The sequence below is a fragment of the Macaca nemestrina genome, chromosome 10 (genome assembly GCF_043159975.1).
Source record: "Macaca nemestrina isolate mMacNem1 chromosome 10, mMacNem.hap1, whole genome shotgun sequence".
Lineage (NCBI taxonomy): Eukaryota > Metazoa > Chordata > Mammalia > Primates > Cercopithecidae > Macaca > Macaca nemestrina.
The window spans coordinates 8,455,949-8,471,863 of record NC_092134.1 but is presented as its reverse complement, the minus strand read 5'-3'; the positions used below and the strand labels follow the sequence as shown (position 1 = coordinate 8,471,863).

The following is a 15,915-nucleotide window of genomic DNA, read 5'->3' as shown; positions in this document are numbered from 1 at the left end:
CACGTTCCCACTGAGGGCCGCACAGTTCCGGGAGGCGCTGCGGCAAGGGGGCAGCGCCCAGGGCCCAGGTGCCGGGAGATGCAGCTTCCTGCCCGCCGCTGCAGCTGCTATTTATAGCCGAGCAGGGAGAAGCCAAGACAGCCAGGGTCAGCTTCCTGCACGGCAGAGCCGGCCGCAGCCTGGGAGCCTTCGAGGGTGACCCAGAGGGGAATGGGCTGGGTCAGGGCAGACATGGGCTTTGATGTCCAGGATTGGGCACATGGTGGACCCAGGACTGTCCCCGGTCACTCCCAAGGGCCACAGTCCAGGGCAAAGGGATGAAAGCACAGAATGGACCCTGCCCATGACAGTTGCCCACCAAGCAAGGAGCTTAGGAGCTGTGTGTCCTAATCCAATGATATCACCACTCTGTGCCTCAGTGTCCCCATCTGTAAACAGGGAAACTAACAGTTCTGGCCACACTGGGTTATTGTGAAGCTTAGATGAGCTAAGCCAGGTGGTGAAAAGCAAGCTTGCCTGCATCCTGCCAGCTCAGGGCCCTCTCTGGAGCACCCTCACCTCTGCCCCTCCCTGCTCAGACACCAGACAGCAATGCTGGGGCAGGGGGCACCCCTGCACCAGGACACGTGCGAAGCAGCAGCTCTCTCTACTATACCCTCCAGTGTGTGCACAGCTTACAAAGCCCAGGGAGCCCGAGCAAGTGGCAGGCACGGGGGCATCCCAACCAAGCCCCAGGACACAGCGGTGACAACGTCCACAGGATGTGTACATGCACGGGTGTCATCGCCATAGCAGTCCCAAGTGTCCACTCCCCTACACACCGGGGACTGCAGTTACCCCCATTCTACAGATGCGAAACAGAGCACAAAGTGACAGAAAGAACTACGCTGAAGAAACGCAGAGCGGCCCCCTACCCAGAGTTCGCCGAGGTCTCCTACCTTGGCCGAGGTCTCCTATCTTGGCCGAGGTCTCCTACCTTGGCCGAGGTCTCCTATCTTGGCCGAGGTCTCCTATCTTGCCAAACAGCAGAGAAGTCTTGCTGGCCCTGGGAATCCGCCCAGAAAGCTTGCAGTGGGTTTGGACCCCCCAGAACTTACTTGGTTCCTTGGGGAGAGGAGCAAGGCCAGGAAGGATCCGCCTCAGGCCACCCATCCATGGGAACTCGGGTTTAAAGTCCCTCCCTGGTCCCTGGGGTCGCCTGGTTGTGATGCCTCAACTTCCTCCAAAAATTGGCAAAGGGAACACCCACACGGCAAACTGAAAACAGTAAGCACTAGCCCAGCCCACACGGAAGGCTTCTCTGTGCTCCCAGAGCCAGGCAATAAGCACCTTCATGTAGGACCTCACAAAATGCTCAAGACAACCTCGAGAAACGAGGAATCTGATTATGCCAACTTTATGGATGGCGAAATGGAGGCATGAACGCTGAATTAGGCAAAACTTGGTTCTTCCACACCCTGGCCACTCTGGGCCTCTCTGGGCTTACGTTCACCCGTGGAGCTCAGGGGCCAAGTGCAGTGCTAGCAAGGGGTGGTCACAGCCACCAAGGGAGGGACAGAGAGGGAATGGCCACAGACTCAGTGACTTGGAGGCTCTGCGGGAGCAGAAGGGGGCCACGGGCAAGGGAGGGTACAGGTGTTAGGCACAGGGATGAATGGATGGATGACCTGGGACCCCCGACGGGCACCAGGGCACGAGGTGAGGACATGCCCAGCCACAGCCCAACACTCAACACATCCACGAGGTACCCACGATGTACCCAGCACTGCTCTAGTACCTGGGAGACAGACAGACATCCCCACCCTTGTGGAATGTCCATTCTCACAGGGATGACAGACAACAGCAAGATGACAAACGTGTGAAACCATCAGCAGAAGATGGCACAATGGGAAACAAGTGAGAGAGGGAGGGGAGAGGGTGCAATTTTCAATATGAAAATATCAGGCCAGGCGTGGTGGCTCATGCCCATAATCCCAGCGCTTTGGGAGGCCAAGGCAGGTGGATCACCTGAGGCAGGTGGATCACCTACTAAAAATACAAAAATTAGCCCTGCGTGGTGGTATGCGCCTATAATCCCAGTTACTCAGGAGGCTGAGGCAGGAGAACTGCTTTAACTCAGGAGGCAGAGGTTGCAGTGTGCAGAGATCACGCCACTGCACTCCAGTCTGGGCAACAAAGCAAGACTCTGTCTCAAAAAAACAAACAAACAAACAAACAAACAAAAAAGTCAAGAAAAATGTCAAAGGAATGAGACAAGGTCTGCGGACACTGGGAAAGAGTGCTCCAGCAGGGCGAGTGCAAAGGCCCCGCGGCAGAAGCTGCCTGGTGCATTTCAGGAGAAACAGCGAGGCCGGTGTGGCTGAAACAGAGTGAGCAAGGGGAGCAGATTGCAGAGGACAGGCCACGCGAGGGCAGAGGGCAGAGCCTCAAGGCCCAGTTAGGGAATCGGCTTTCAGAGCGGCAGCGGGACTGTCCTGCCCTGGGTTTTGCTGCCCTGGATTTTCCAGGCCTGTCCCTGGCTGCCGCGTGGGGTATGGGTCTCAGGGTGACCAGTGAAGAGACAGTTGTGCTGGGAGCCGTGTTCGCTTCTAGAACTGCTATAAACAAAGCCCCACACACCGGGGACTTAAAACAACCCACTGTTACTTTCTCACAGTTCGGGAGGCCAGAGGTTCAGAATCAAAGTGTTGGCAGGGTGGCTCCTTCCGGAGGCTCCGTGGGGGCGTGTCCCGAGCCTCCTCCCAGCGGTCCCTGACACTTCTTGGCATCCAGCCACATCGCTCCAGTCTCTGCCTCCATTGTCGCACAGCCTTCTCCTCTGTGTCTTTTTGTCCTCTTATAAGGACACAGGCCACTGGATTTAGGGCCCAGCCTGCTCAGGATGACCTCTTCCTAATTAAACGCATCCACAAAGACCTTGTTTCCAAATAAGGTCACAGCCTGAGGTTCCGGGAGGAACATGAATGGGTGGGAAGGTGGCAGGGGCACTGTCCAACACCATGCAGCAGCCTAGACCAGGGCACGATAGTGACAGAGGATGCGAAATGGTTAAAAAATATCCAGGAGGGTGGCAGATGGCGTGGGTGGGTGGCGTGGCAGGTTAAAGCAAGTGTCTCCCAACTTCTCCCGCTTGCCTTCCTCCCCTGGTTTACCCAGCAGTGAGCATCACCCAAGAGCCACTGCCACACAGAATCCCTCCCAAATCCTGACCCTGTGGACCTGGCCAAGCCCCCAGGACCCTGGAAAGGCCCCCTGACTCCTGCCAGGCTCCAGAGGGCAACATCCCCTGCAGGCCCCCATGCCGATAGGCCTGGCCCAGCCTAGAGCTGCATCCTGCCCCCACCCCACCCCGCAGGCTCTCCTCTTTAGCCTCAGGAGCAGGGCTGGCACCAGGCAGGTTCCCATGGTCACAGAGACGCTGTAGCCACACTGGGGCCCCAGCTCCCCGAGGGTCTCAGCAGGTACCGCAGAGTTCAGTGTGAGGACAAACAGAGTCCTTCGAGGCCCTCCCCTGTGGGTCTGGCCTCTGGGACTAATGACTTAAGAGCATCCCCAGACAGATCCCCTGGGTCACAAAGAAAAATCAACTGCCCCACCCACCCCGCCTCAGACCTGGCCCGATGTTTCCCCAGCCCCACCATACAATTGTGGGGAGCGGGCCAGGGAAGGCCACAGGTGGGCAGACAGGGGGCGTACAGACCTCCCTGGCAGTAAGAAAGATTCTGATTTTTGTTCAAGAAATGGAGGGAAGCCCTGCAGGCTGATGAGGTCAAGTCACTCTAGCTGCTGTGGCTCCACTGGGCTGCCTGCAGAGAGGGGACTGTGGGTACAAGATGGCGGCCAGAGAGCAGGCAGGAGGCGACTGCAGTCCCAGGTGGGCCGTCGAGAGGGGGCTAGGACCACGTCCCTCACTCCAGGAGGATGCCCAGAACAGGGGCCTGAGGGCTGCAGGGGTCAATGGTCCACTTTTGCATAGGTGGGATCCAAGGTCCCTTTGGGACATCCCTGAGCAATGGCAAGGAGACTGCTGGGTCCACCTCCCTGACCCTGGGGTCAGTGCCGTGGGCCCATGAGTGACAGACAGGAAGGGGGGGGCACGACACGGTCTTCAGGGACAACCGCACCCCAACGGACCCCTGAATGCCTTTCACTTCACAGCCTGTGAGGCCATGTGTCGCTCATCACCCCATTTCACCGCTATGCAAACTGAGGAACTCTGCATGGAGCCTTTGTTATTGTCCAAGGCCAGGTCACTCAGACCTGTGGGTCCCTCCAGGTCCACTCATCAGCCCTAAAATGCAAACACAGGCCACGGAAAATCAAGTGAACCCTGGGAGACAAGAGACGAAGAGGGCCTCCGGACCCCAGAAGAGACTGACCCCCAGGAGCTGCCCAGCCCGCATGCACACACGCACAGACATGTGCAGGCTAGTGGTGACTTGTCACCTAGGTCTGGTCCACAATTCCACCTCCAACAGCCCACCCTTTGACTTACCTTCCCCCCCCCCACTTCCTTTCCAGATGCAAAGAAAGGTCAGCAGGAGAAAGCAGGGGGCCTGAAGCATCAGCCACAAATCCAGGTTGGAACCAGATGGCCCAGAGGTCCCTTGACTTCAGACGCACTTGCAATATTGCCTCCTGAGGTCTCTGGGTACCACAGTGCTGAGCTCCCCACCTCCAGGGCATTCCCTCAGGTCAAGCAGTTCTCAAGGCCCCCATGGGCTCTCAAATGGGAAGTCTTTCACCATCCAAGTCACTCACTGTCATCTTCCCAACTCGGACCCCAAAACCGTGCTCAGTTCTCACCCAGGGTCTGACCTTGGTTAAGACACTCCACAGCACCAGCCTTTGGTTTCCTCCTATGGAATGTTGGTGCAGGGGATGGTGCATGAAAGCATCTTGCAAAGTGTTTTCTTTTGCTTTGCTCCTGCCTGACCCATTCTGCCCCTCAAGAACTGAGGCACTTTCAGGAATGTGTAAGGTAAGATAAAAATCAGAAAGCATGGTCAGGGAAAAGGGAAAAAAATCAGAGATAAACAAATCCAAAATCAGGATGAAGTAGATAAAGCCAAAACATAAACCAGTGATTGCAGAAGGCAGGCGGCAAATTTGGCTCTGAGCTTCCTAGTAGCCAAAGCAAAGAAGGAAACAAGATGGATTATGGCTTTGGAAAATTGTGAAAACGATGCCGTGCCACAGAGTAGGTGCTACAGCAACTATATACCACTCTAAAGAAGGCATTACAGTCTCAGTCATCATTTAAGAGGTCAAAAAATTGTGCCAAAAATCAGGCCAACTGCTTGCTGCCTTAACCATCCCCCTTTTCCTATTGCATTCTACAAGAGCAAATTATAACCATGAGCATCAGCGTAACTCAGCAAGAACAGTAGCCCAGGCTAGAAGGAGGGGTTTTAGGGCCTACTTGGAATGACCTTCAAACTCACACCCCTCTCTGGGCCATAGTTTCCTCAACAGGGAAACCATGCAAGGCTACACTGAGGTTCAAAACAGTGAGGTAGTATATTAGGGATCGGCAAACATCTTCTGTAAAGGGCCAGAGAGTAAATATTTTAGGCTCTGTAGGCCTTCCAGCCTCTGTCACAACTACTCAACTTTGCAAACGTTGTACCCAAAAGCAGCCACAGACAACATGTAAATGAGTGAGCGTGGCTGCGTTCCAACAAAACTTTATTTATGGACACCAAAATTTGCATTTCATATGATTTCACATGTCATAAAATATTATTCTTCTTTCGACTTTTTTCAACCATTAAAAAATGGAGAAACCATTCTCAGCTTGTGCACCATTTAGAAACAGGCGGCAGGCTGGCCGGATCTGGCCCAAGGGCCATAGTTTGCCAACTCTTGCTTTCTACGTTCCACAGTCGGCTCCGAGACATAGTATCACATAGGATGTGACTATGACGGCAAAAATCAGACCTGAATATATGGCGTGATACCACTTGCGTGTTTGTTTTTAAAGGGAACGCACACATACAGTCCATTTAAGGCCGACATATGCCGAGAGCATCTCGGAGGAAACTCAGGCGCTGGAAGCTGTGACTGCCTTGGGGAACAGAAACCGGGAGGCCAGGAACCCAGGGAGACTTCTACGCAATGTGTTAATTTTCTTTTTTACAAGTCAATGCATTTTCTTTCATTTAAAAAATAAGCTTTTATAAAGCCCAAAGCAACTGGCAGAGTTTTGAATGCATTAGTTTTTGTTTTTCTACATTCTTCCCAAGAAGTATAAAAAGCAACATTATCCCCAAAAATGTTAATCAAAGAAGTCCATGATGTATTAACTTGTATCACAAAAAAATAAGTATGATCCTACTTAGAGAAAGCAGGTGGGTGTCTTCTGTAGGTACCTGCTCGTGCAGACAAGATACCAACAAGGGTGGCCGGGGGATCGTCGCTGCTAACCTAGGATTCCTCTGGGTCCGGCTGGGTCAGCCCCCACGAATCTGCACAAAGCTTTTTCCACATGAGCTCAGCACCGGGAGCTAAGAATTGCCCACACTTCACAGCGACCTGGAGCTGTCTCCTGCGCTCGAGGAGTGACAGCTAAGGAAGGATGTGGGAAGACAGCTCCATATAGTAGGAGTCACTATGGCCACACTGCCCAATAGGGTCAGTGGCCACCAGCCACAAGTGGTTACTCAAATTTATTAAAAACTAAAATTTCATCCCCCGGTTGTGGCACTGGCCTCACTTCAAGCTGTGACTGCCTTGGGGGAACAGAAACCAGGAGGGCTGGAATGGAAGGAGACTCCCCCAACACCTCTGGGCAGTTTTAATGCCCAATGCCCCACATGGTTCTTGGTTATGGTACTGGCATACCTAGAACATTCTCACCACGGCAAAGTTCTATTGGACTGCCCTACCCCAGAGGCTAGTGGGAGAGGAAGAGGGGGAAGACAGTGAGATGTGGGAAGAGGAAGGGGACCAACCCAGAGGGCACTCCGGGCTAGGTTTGGGAAAAAGGACTGCTGAAAGGGGAAGACCCTCCAGGATGGCACCATGCAGAGAAAACACACATGAAAAGGGAAAAAAATCAGGCCGGTCTCAGTGGCTCATGCCTGGAATCCCAGTGCTTTGGGAGGCTGAGGCGGGAGGATCACTTGAGCCCAGGAGTTCAAGACCAGCCCGGGCAACATAGAGAGACCCCACCTTTATAACAAATTTTAAAATTAGCCAGGTGGCCGGGCGCGGTGGCTCAAGCCTGTAATCCCAGCACTTTGGGAGGCCGAGACGGGCGGATCACGAGGTCAGGAGTTCGAGACCATCCTGGCTAACACGGTGAAACCCCGTCTCTACTAAAAAATACAAAAAAAAAAACTAGCCGGGCGAGGTGGCGGGCGCCTGTAGTCCCGGCTACTCGGGAGGCTGAGGCAGGAGAATGGCGTAAAAACCCGGGAGGCAGAGCTTGCAGTGAGCTGAGATCCGGCCACTGCACTCCAGCCTGGGCGACACAGCGAGACTCCGTCTCAAAAAAAAAAAAATTAAAAAAAATAAATTAAAAAAATAAATAAATAAATAAATAAAATTAGCCAGGCATGTTGGTGCACACCTGTCATCTCAGCTACTTGGGAGGCGGGAGGTTCATTTGAGCCCAGGAGTTCATGGCTGCAATGAGCTGTGATGGTACCACTGCACTCCAACCTGGGTGACAGAGCAAGACCCTACCTCAAAAAAAGTTGGGGTGCAGGTGGGGCATTGGGGAAGGAATCAGATACCAAGAGCCCAGGCCCTGCTCTGAAACACAGAATATGACTTCACCCACCCCTGTGCCTTCGGGTTAAGTAGCCATTAGCCATAGCCACAGGTGGCTATTTAAATTTAAGTAAATTAAAATTAAATAAAATGGCCAGTTCAGCTGCTCAGTGGCAGGGACCCACTTTTCAAGTGCTCCCGAGTGACAGACACCTAGTGGCTAAAGCACGGGACAGTGCAGCTGCATCATCTCCCATCACCGCAGGAGTTCCCAGACAGCCCGTCTCAGGCTGCCCTCTAAGGCTGGCATTATTTTCTTTCCCTCCCTTTTAAGAATCAGGAAACCAAGGCCACGAGGTCAGAGGCTTCACTCAAGTTCTTAATAAATGGAAGCACGATTCGAACCCTGCTCCTTTCTTCAGTAACCAGGAGCAGAGGGGAAGCTCAGCCCTCCCCCAGGCCGCCTTCCCAGTCCTCCCCACGGCCTTCGCCCACTCTCCAGGCTGCCCATGACCTCGAAGCACTCCAAGTGCCTTACAGACACTAAGTGATTAAAGACTAATGGAAAACCTCAACCTTCAAGGGCAGAGGGAGGGAGCTGAGCACATTTGTGAAACACCAACGACCAACGGGAGAGGAGGCCACCGTCTCCAAAGGGCAACAAGCTGAAGCCTGGGGCTCTGGAAAAGAGACGAGTCCATTAGAGGATCCTTCCCAGCAGCTTTTAACAGGGAGGAATGGGTGATATCGGAGCAGCCTGTAGGTGAGGACCTGGGTTCACACAGCAAATTCTATAGCAAGTCTTTGCTCTCCAAAGGATGAGCCAAAATGGACACAGCAGCTCCTGCGACACACAGGAGCTCATTTTATCTCACAACCATAAAGTCAGAAGCAGCAGCAACATCCCCATTTGAGAGAGGAGCAAACTAAGGCTCACAATAGGTAAGTAACTCATTCACAGTTGGAAGCTGCAGAGCTGAGCAGCAAACTCAATATTCATGCCCTTTGCCCCTGAAGGCTCTCCGCTATGGCACAGCTGGGCAGCAATGTGCCCATTTTGCAGATGAGGGCCCCTAAACCCTGAGAGCAAGGGGCACTGACCTGGACCCACTGCTTGTAAATGGCCAAGCTGGAACTTGCAATGCTAAATCGGCGGCTCCCTGGGATGGCAGATAAAACACTCCCAGATTGTCCTCTAGTATCTGTTTAGGACAATTCTTTCTAGATTTATAAACCAAAAGCTCCTTCCTCAATCAAGGCTAGCCGGAGCCAAGTGGGTAGGGCAGTGTGGAAGTGCCCAGGCTCAAAAGCCTCACTCTGCTCTAAAATAGACATGATAATAACAATGATGCTAAGTTCATTCATCATAAGCACAGGTCCCTCCACTGTGCAACCCCGGGCGAGCCTGGACCTGTGCCCTCATCTGTAAAATGGGAATGAAGCCGCCATCCGCTCTAGGGCCTCGCTGAGCAGAAGCCCTCCGGCTACACAGTACCCCAGGGTGATGTCCGGGCCTACGGGCACTCCAGGCCACAGAGCTCTGCTGCTGCAGCTTTCTGAAGCACCATGCTAAATAATTCAAAACCATGTTTTCATTTCAAAATAAACACGGCAGTGTCGCCAAGGCGAATGCCAAATTTGCATGAATGTTTAGGATAAAATGAGACCTCAAAGAAATGCCAGGCCCTATCCTTCTCCCCAAAGCCTGGGGAGAACGAGTTCTCAGTCTCCTGCCCACCCCGGGACAAAGATCCGTAGGTGCTGCTCTAAGAAGAAACATCATTTCTTTCCTCATATCCTTTATGGCAGCTCTGCAAAGCAGGCCTGCAGTAAACTCCTGCTGCACTAACACGACTGTGAATAATCCCGGGTCTTAATTCGTAGTTCCACATCCACGCTGTGTGACCTTGGGCAAGGCACTTAACCTCTCTGTGCCTCAAGTTCACCATCTATAAAATAAGATAATAAAAGCACCAACTCATAGAGGGGTTATGAAGAGTAAACAAGTGGATTTGTGTAGAGCACAGTTCCTGGCACACAGTAGGTGTTGGTGCTTATTACTAGTGTATGATTCATAGCCTTTTCCAGCATGGAGGCTGAGAGTTTCCCAGATGGGTTGTAAAGTCAGTTCCCTGGCTCCAAGCTCCCTCAAAAGATGCCCAGCCGGCCTTTCCCAAGCATCACTTCCCTGGGGACCCCACGCACCCACCTAGGGACAGAGACCTTCTGTCACCCTTGGCCTGGGCCTAAAAAACCTGGCTCTCTCCAGGCAGCAACCCAAGCTTGGGACCCTCCTTGCCCCTCCCCTGGGCACCCCGGGCAGGAGTTACCAGCTCCCACTGGCAGTTCCCCAGTCTCAGAAGTGTCACCTGGGGAGGCTGCTGTTTAGTGTTTGAGATCTGAAGAGGAAACACAGAAGGGAAAACACACACACACAAATAAAAGCTCTCAACCCCCCACCACGGTCAGAGGCAGCATTTGTGGGGCTTTTCAGTTCAGACAGCGTCGGGAGGAAAGGCTGAGAGCCTGTCTCCTCTGCCTTAAAATCTCCCTTCCTACAGACAGGACCCCAGGAGAACCCTCTGGCTGGGTTCTGCGTAGGTACCACCCCCGCCTCCCATCTCAGAGTGAAGCACCAACTTCTCCACCTACACTCTCAGACGGGGGTTGGGAACACAGAACTATGAATGCGCCCCCTCTCAGCCAGGGGGAAACTGGGCCAGGCAGCCTCCACACCTAGCATGAATGGCAGACGCTGGGGGCCAGGACTCCTGGGGCTGCCTTCCAACTCCCTCGGTGGGTGTCTGCGCTGCCAGCGCCCCCTGCCCCCCACCCGCAGGCCCGGAGAACAATCAAGCCCTTCCCAGCCCAGGGCTTCCATGCAGTAAATTCGTGTTTGCAGAGCTCTGGGAAATCTTTAGGAGGTGGCATGAGTATTATTAATTGGGGAAAAAGAACAGATTATGCCAAATAAATCCTTCCCACGTAACCGAACCCTATCCGAGAGGGGGAGGGGGAGCGCGCAGCCCCAGGAGGGGTCTCCATCCCTCACCAGGGCCTGACAGCCACATTACCATTTACATGGATTTATCAATAGTATTGATCCCTAGCAGCGTAAATAGCTCAGTGGGAAGAGGCCAGGGCTGGGGCCCGCTGTGCTCCCGCCCCCATGTCTGGGCACCAGCACCACAGATTCCCCCGGCACCCGCTGGCGGTGGCAGCAGCGAATTTCCAAGCAGGGCCATGGCAGGCGGCTCAGGGAAGCCAGACAGGGCCTGGGATGCCCTCGCAGCCGCGCTGCCGACTCGCCAGTTACCGCTGGCTCCACCCCCCACCCTCCCCCCACCCCCAGCTCTACTGGGCCTGTCTCAGTCTTTGCATCTGTTCAATGGGTGGGGGCACTTGCCCTTCTCCATCCTCTCCGGACAAGCAGAGGGGGGTGGGAAAAGGCCCCCTCCCTCCCCCAGATCTCCCCAGTGTCCAACCCCAGGCAAAGGTAAGGTGGCCCCTTTTCACAGGGCTTCCAGAGCACGTTGGATTAAAGGCCAAATCGTATAACCCAGGAATAATAATACCGACACAGCAGTCATAGTAACACATACAAGTACCAAGGGATTCTTATGGCCGGACGGTCAGCTCTCACAACCACCCTGTGAACTCAGCACCATTTTCACCCTCATTTTGCAGATGGGAAACCTGACAGGCACAGAGAGGTTAAGTATCTGTCCAGGGACACACTGCCAGGAAAGTGGCAAAAGTCAGATTCAAATCCAAGGAGCTGAGGTGCAGAGTGGGCAGAGCTGCTGCTTCACATGGCTCGGCCCCTCCCCAGCACTCCCAAAAGAGGCCACCCACGAGGTACACAGAGGGCCGCTGATATCAAAGCTGCCGCAGGGACCCAGACCTGGCTGAAAAGGGGCAAAGTCAAGGCCACCGGTAACACATCTCAAAGCGCCCAGAACTCCCCCACCCAGCCCACAGGGTCCTCCCTTTCTCCCCTCCTCCCCTCTTCCCTTCCTCCAAATCTGCAAAAAGGAAAAAAATAATAATAATCATAATAAAACCAGTTCTCACCAACGGGGGAGAGGAGGAGGGGGAGGAAGGGAGGAGGCTGAGCCGACAGAACAGATCCGCCCCCGCTGCCTGCACCAGACCCTCGGAGAGCCGGAGCGCGCGACAGGCGGCGGGAGGACACTGGCTTCCAAAAAAATAAACCTACAATGTAAAAATAACGCCGGGCGCCCCACGCTAATTGGGCCCGGGCGACAGCAGCTCCCAGGTAGAGCGTGTCTCTCCCTCCCGCCCGCCGTGCCCTCCCACCCTCGGCTTGCTCCTCCCGCAAGTGTCTGGGGCGGGGAGGGCGCACCCCACGGGTGCCCTCACTCCCCGCAGGCCTATGAGGAAGCTGCCCTCAACACAAGGGCCTGGGGCTTCCCAGTCCTGCCCAAGTGGGACCAGCTCTGAATTCCAACTTCGCAAAGTAGTGGCATCCCAAGTATCCGCACAGCCTGGGGGAGGGACCAGGAGGCGGCCCAATGAGGCGTCACCAGCCACGGGAGGCAGGCCCAGACACCAGGAACACCGGCCCGCGGGGGAGGGGGACCAGGGGCACCTCTCCCGAGGGACCCCGCCCAGCGCCCCGTGGCCCCACGCCCAGGAGGGACAAGGCTGGCTCTCCCCCTCGGCTAGTGGGAGACCCCCATGCGCCCCTCCACAACAGCCAGGCCAGGGAGCTAGGGGGGCCATCTCCAAGGGCTTTCAAACCCGCGCTGCCCAATGGAAAATAAGGCACAGTGTCGCCCCCCCAGGTCCGGGGCTGCACCGGGGACAAGGGACGCTTGGCGGCCAAGTACCCAGAGCCGCCGCACACAGTGGGGGGCCGCTCTCTGCATTTCCAGCGCGCCCCCCGCCCACCCCAACGCCACTTCCCTCCTAACCGCCCCCTCGCTGGGGAGCTGGAGTTCCCCTAAGTTCCCCGGCGCCCCCGAGCACGCGGGCCGCAGTGTCGGCGGGGCGCCTCGCTCCCCAGCAGGCCACCCCCCGAGAGCGCCAACTCGGGAGCGCAGGGGCCCCGCCAACTCAGCCGCGTGCGCCGCCCGATCCTCCCCGGATCCCCCGGAAGCGCGTCCCGCGCCTCCCCCCCGCCCTCCGCGGGGACCCTCGGCCCCAACTCACCTCGCCGAGGTGGCAGCGGTGGCGCCCGGGCTTGGGGCGCGCTCGGGCCGCCGGGGCGCTCAGGCAAGTGGCGGTGCCGATCGGGCTGGGGGCGCGCAGCAGGCCCGGCCTCGGGTCGGGACGCGATCCTCCCGCCGCCGCCTCTTAGGGCGCCGGCCCTGGGTCCCCGGCCCGCAAGTTGGCGCGCATCGCGGAGCGCAGGGCGCGGGCGCAGGGCGCAGGGCTCGGGCGGGGCGCGGGCGGACGCGGGGCTCCGGTGCGGCCCGGCCTGCCCGCGGCTCCGCGCTCCCCGGCGGCCGCGGCGGCGGTGGCGGCGGCGGCGGCGGCGGCGGCGGGAGGGGGAGGAGGGGGCGGGGCGGGAGCCCGGGAGGCGGTGGCTCGGCCTCCCTGCTCCCGGCTCCCCGCCCGCAGCGACGCGCCCCGGCCCGGCCCCCTCTGGCTCCTTAAAGGGCCCGCGCCGCCCCTCCAGGCCCTGCGCGTCCCCACTCGCGCGCCCACGCCGCCACACACACAGACACGCACGCACACACTTGGGCGCGACGCCGAGTTTCTTTTTGGCAGCTCCCCGAGGAGGAAGGAGGGGGGAAGCGCCTCCCAGCCTGCCCCTCCCTCTTCTCCTGCGGGCCCGCGGGCCCTCCTCCTCCTCCCCAGCGCCAGTACCTCCGGAATCGCGTTTCACCTATTAAATTATAACTCTAGAGTGGCCGCTGGATGGGGAGGGGGCGCGCAGGGAGGGCCCCACACAGGGCCTTTTAGGAGCAAGCACGGTGGGGCACTTGGGGATGGGAGCAGACAGTAGTGCACAGAGCCCTCTCCAGGCAGGAACACGCTGGGCCGACCCAGCCGGGGTGAACACACTGCAGACTCACCACCCACCACGGACCTGAGATGTCAGATCTCACACAGAAAAATACTGGGACACCCACGCGAGTTCACAGCACCCCGGAGGGCACAGACGCTAGAATGCCAGTTTCCTGAGGGCAGAGATCTATTTTGTTCACTGCCCTATCGCAGTAGGGACCCACGAATGTGTTGTTGAGTGAACTCCCACTTGGGGACATTCAGGGACACAAATGCAGAGACAATGCAACGAGCCTGTGTCCCCCACCCACCCCCCCCACACACACACACACAAACAGACACACACTTCCCAGAGCGTGCCCCTGGGAGCCACACATGCCCGGCCTGCACAAGCATGCAGTCACAGCCGGCACACATGTGCTCGCTCCCCCACGCACAGACAGACACTCTGCTCTAGCAGGAACCTGGCCCCGCTGGCCGCCCTGACAACCCAGTGTCCTCATTTACCCCCTCCTCCCACCCCCTCCAGGTTTGCCCTCTCCAACCAGGGGAGATCTCTTTGAACAGCAGAGGGCACTGGGAGCCCCGGGGCCTGGAGCCTCCCTCCCTTCCTTCTCTTCTGCTTTCTCCTAAGATGCTGGAGAGTTTGAATTTTTTTTTTTTCAGTTCAACTTTCCTTTTTTGGAGTGACGTCTCAGCAGATTCAGTTCTGCCATCTGGCAACATCTGAGAACCCCCAGGGAGAGCGGGGAATGGCTGCGGTGAGGAGGCAGCCGCGCGGTTTCCAGAGGCCGGCGCGCCTCCCGCCTCCGCCAGGATGCTGGGGTTGCCGGGCTCCCCTGCAGCCAGATCCCTCTCTGCCCCCTCGGGCTTTTAGTTATGGAATTTTGGGGGGCTGGAAGGGGCCTCTGGGGCTGACAATGTCTGGAAAAAGGGAAGTGGGTGTGGAGGGGAGCAGTTTGCAGACTGAAACAGGAGGGGTCACAGGTCAGTGTCCACCCCCTCCTTGTTTTGGCCCCACCAGCTCCAGTTCTGCCCAGCCAGTTCGTCCAAATCCACAGGCAAAAAGCTGGAGCCACAGAAGGAAGGCCTGACCCCCCCCCCACTTCCCCCACCAAGGGTCTGGAAGAGGGAAGCGAGGCAGGGGAGCTACTCTGCCAGCCCCAGGCCGCCTGGCAGCCCTCCTGTCACCTGAAAACCCTCTGTGAATTTGCATTTCCATGAGATTCAACTCTATTTGAAGCTGGAGGTGGGGCATTTGGGGTGTCTTCAGGGGTTCTCCCAGCTTCTGCCTCTCAAGGGCTCTCTGAAGGCATAGAAGCGGGGCAAGTAGGGGGTCTGTCAGCTTTGTAATGTCCCAAGCGTCACCTGAAAACCCCACACAGGAAGCCTGATCAACTCAAGCGCCAATGTGCTCTGGCCCGACCATGTCACAGATGGCAAGACTGAGGCCAGGAGAAGGGGCGGCATTTGTCCGGAAAGGGATTGGCCCTTTCCTGTCTGCTCCTGTTTCCTGGCTGTGGGTTGGGTTATTAATCTCACCCTCCCAGACGGCAGGGAGCAACACTAGCACTGAGCAAGCACTTACCGTGAGGGAAGCGAGGGTCCTGGTCACAAGTAGGGAAACGGGCCTGGAGAGATGAAGAACCTGACTTGCCAGCCTCCAGCAGCAGCCCGTGATTCCAAATGAGTGCTGGGAATCTGCACTTTGGGGAGGTCTCAGCGGAGCCCGCCCCCTCCCCCAATCACAGACTGGCACCCTAGTTTGCTACTCTGTTTGCTACTGGGCTCTGAGTGACAGTCCATGAGCGACTAATGGGAACAGTAGCTTTAAAAAACGGCCAAAGAACACTGAACACAAACAACCTCCCCGGGGGCCCCCTGGACTGTGAGTTAGTAACAGTAACAGCTAAGAGCTTCCCAAACATCTCAATTGCCTTTGTGAGTAAAAGACTTTCAAGGTACCTATTTTACAGGAGGGGAGACGGAGGCTGAGTTAGGAAGTCACCATGGACACTGAGAAGCATGTTGTATGTGTGGCAGGCCAGGCTGCAGCTGGCTGGAGCATGCTGTATACATCCAGGGGGCTCCTGTCCAGTTGGCGCCAAATTCCGCCCCTTGGGCTTTGTCTCTACATTCTCCCATCCAATCATTCAACCATTCCTTCCTAAAGACTCCCTGCAATCATTCAACCATTCCTTTCTAAGTACTTGGCAAAATAGT

The 15,915-nt window shown here is 56.5% G+C and overlaps 1 protein-coding gene across 11 annotated transcripts in view; it reads right to left on the bottom strand.

Moving 5' to 3' along the window:
• The window catches only part of LOC105493668 (nuclear receptor corepressor 2), a 240,074-nt gene extending 226,950 nt beyond the window's left edge, over positions 1–13,124 (bottom strand). For 5 of the 11 annotated variants that reach the window (XM_071070832.1, XM_071070835.1, XM_071070836.1 and 2 more), the window contains exon 1: positions 12,892–13,121. The gene's annotated coding sequence lies outside the window, so the exon portion shown is untranslated. Of the gene's footprint in view, positions 1–12,891 lie in introns of all 11 variants that reach the window. The other 6 variants (XM_011761567.3, XM_071070825.1, XM_011761578.3 and 3 more) reach the window with 3 other exon arrangements.
• Between the last annotated feature and the right edge of the window lie 2,791 nt (positions 13,125–15,915).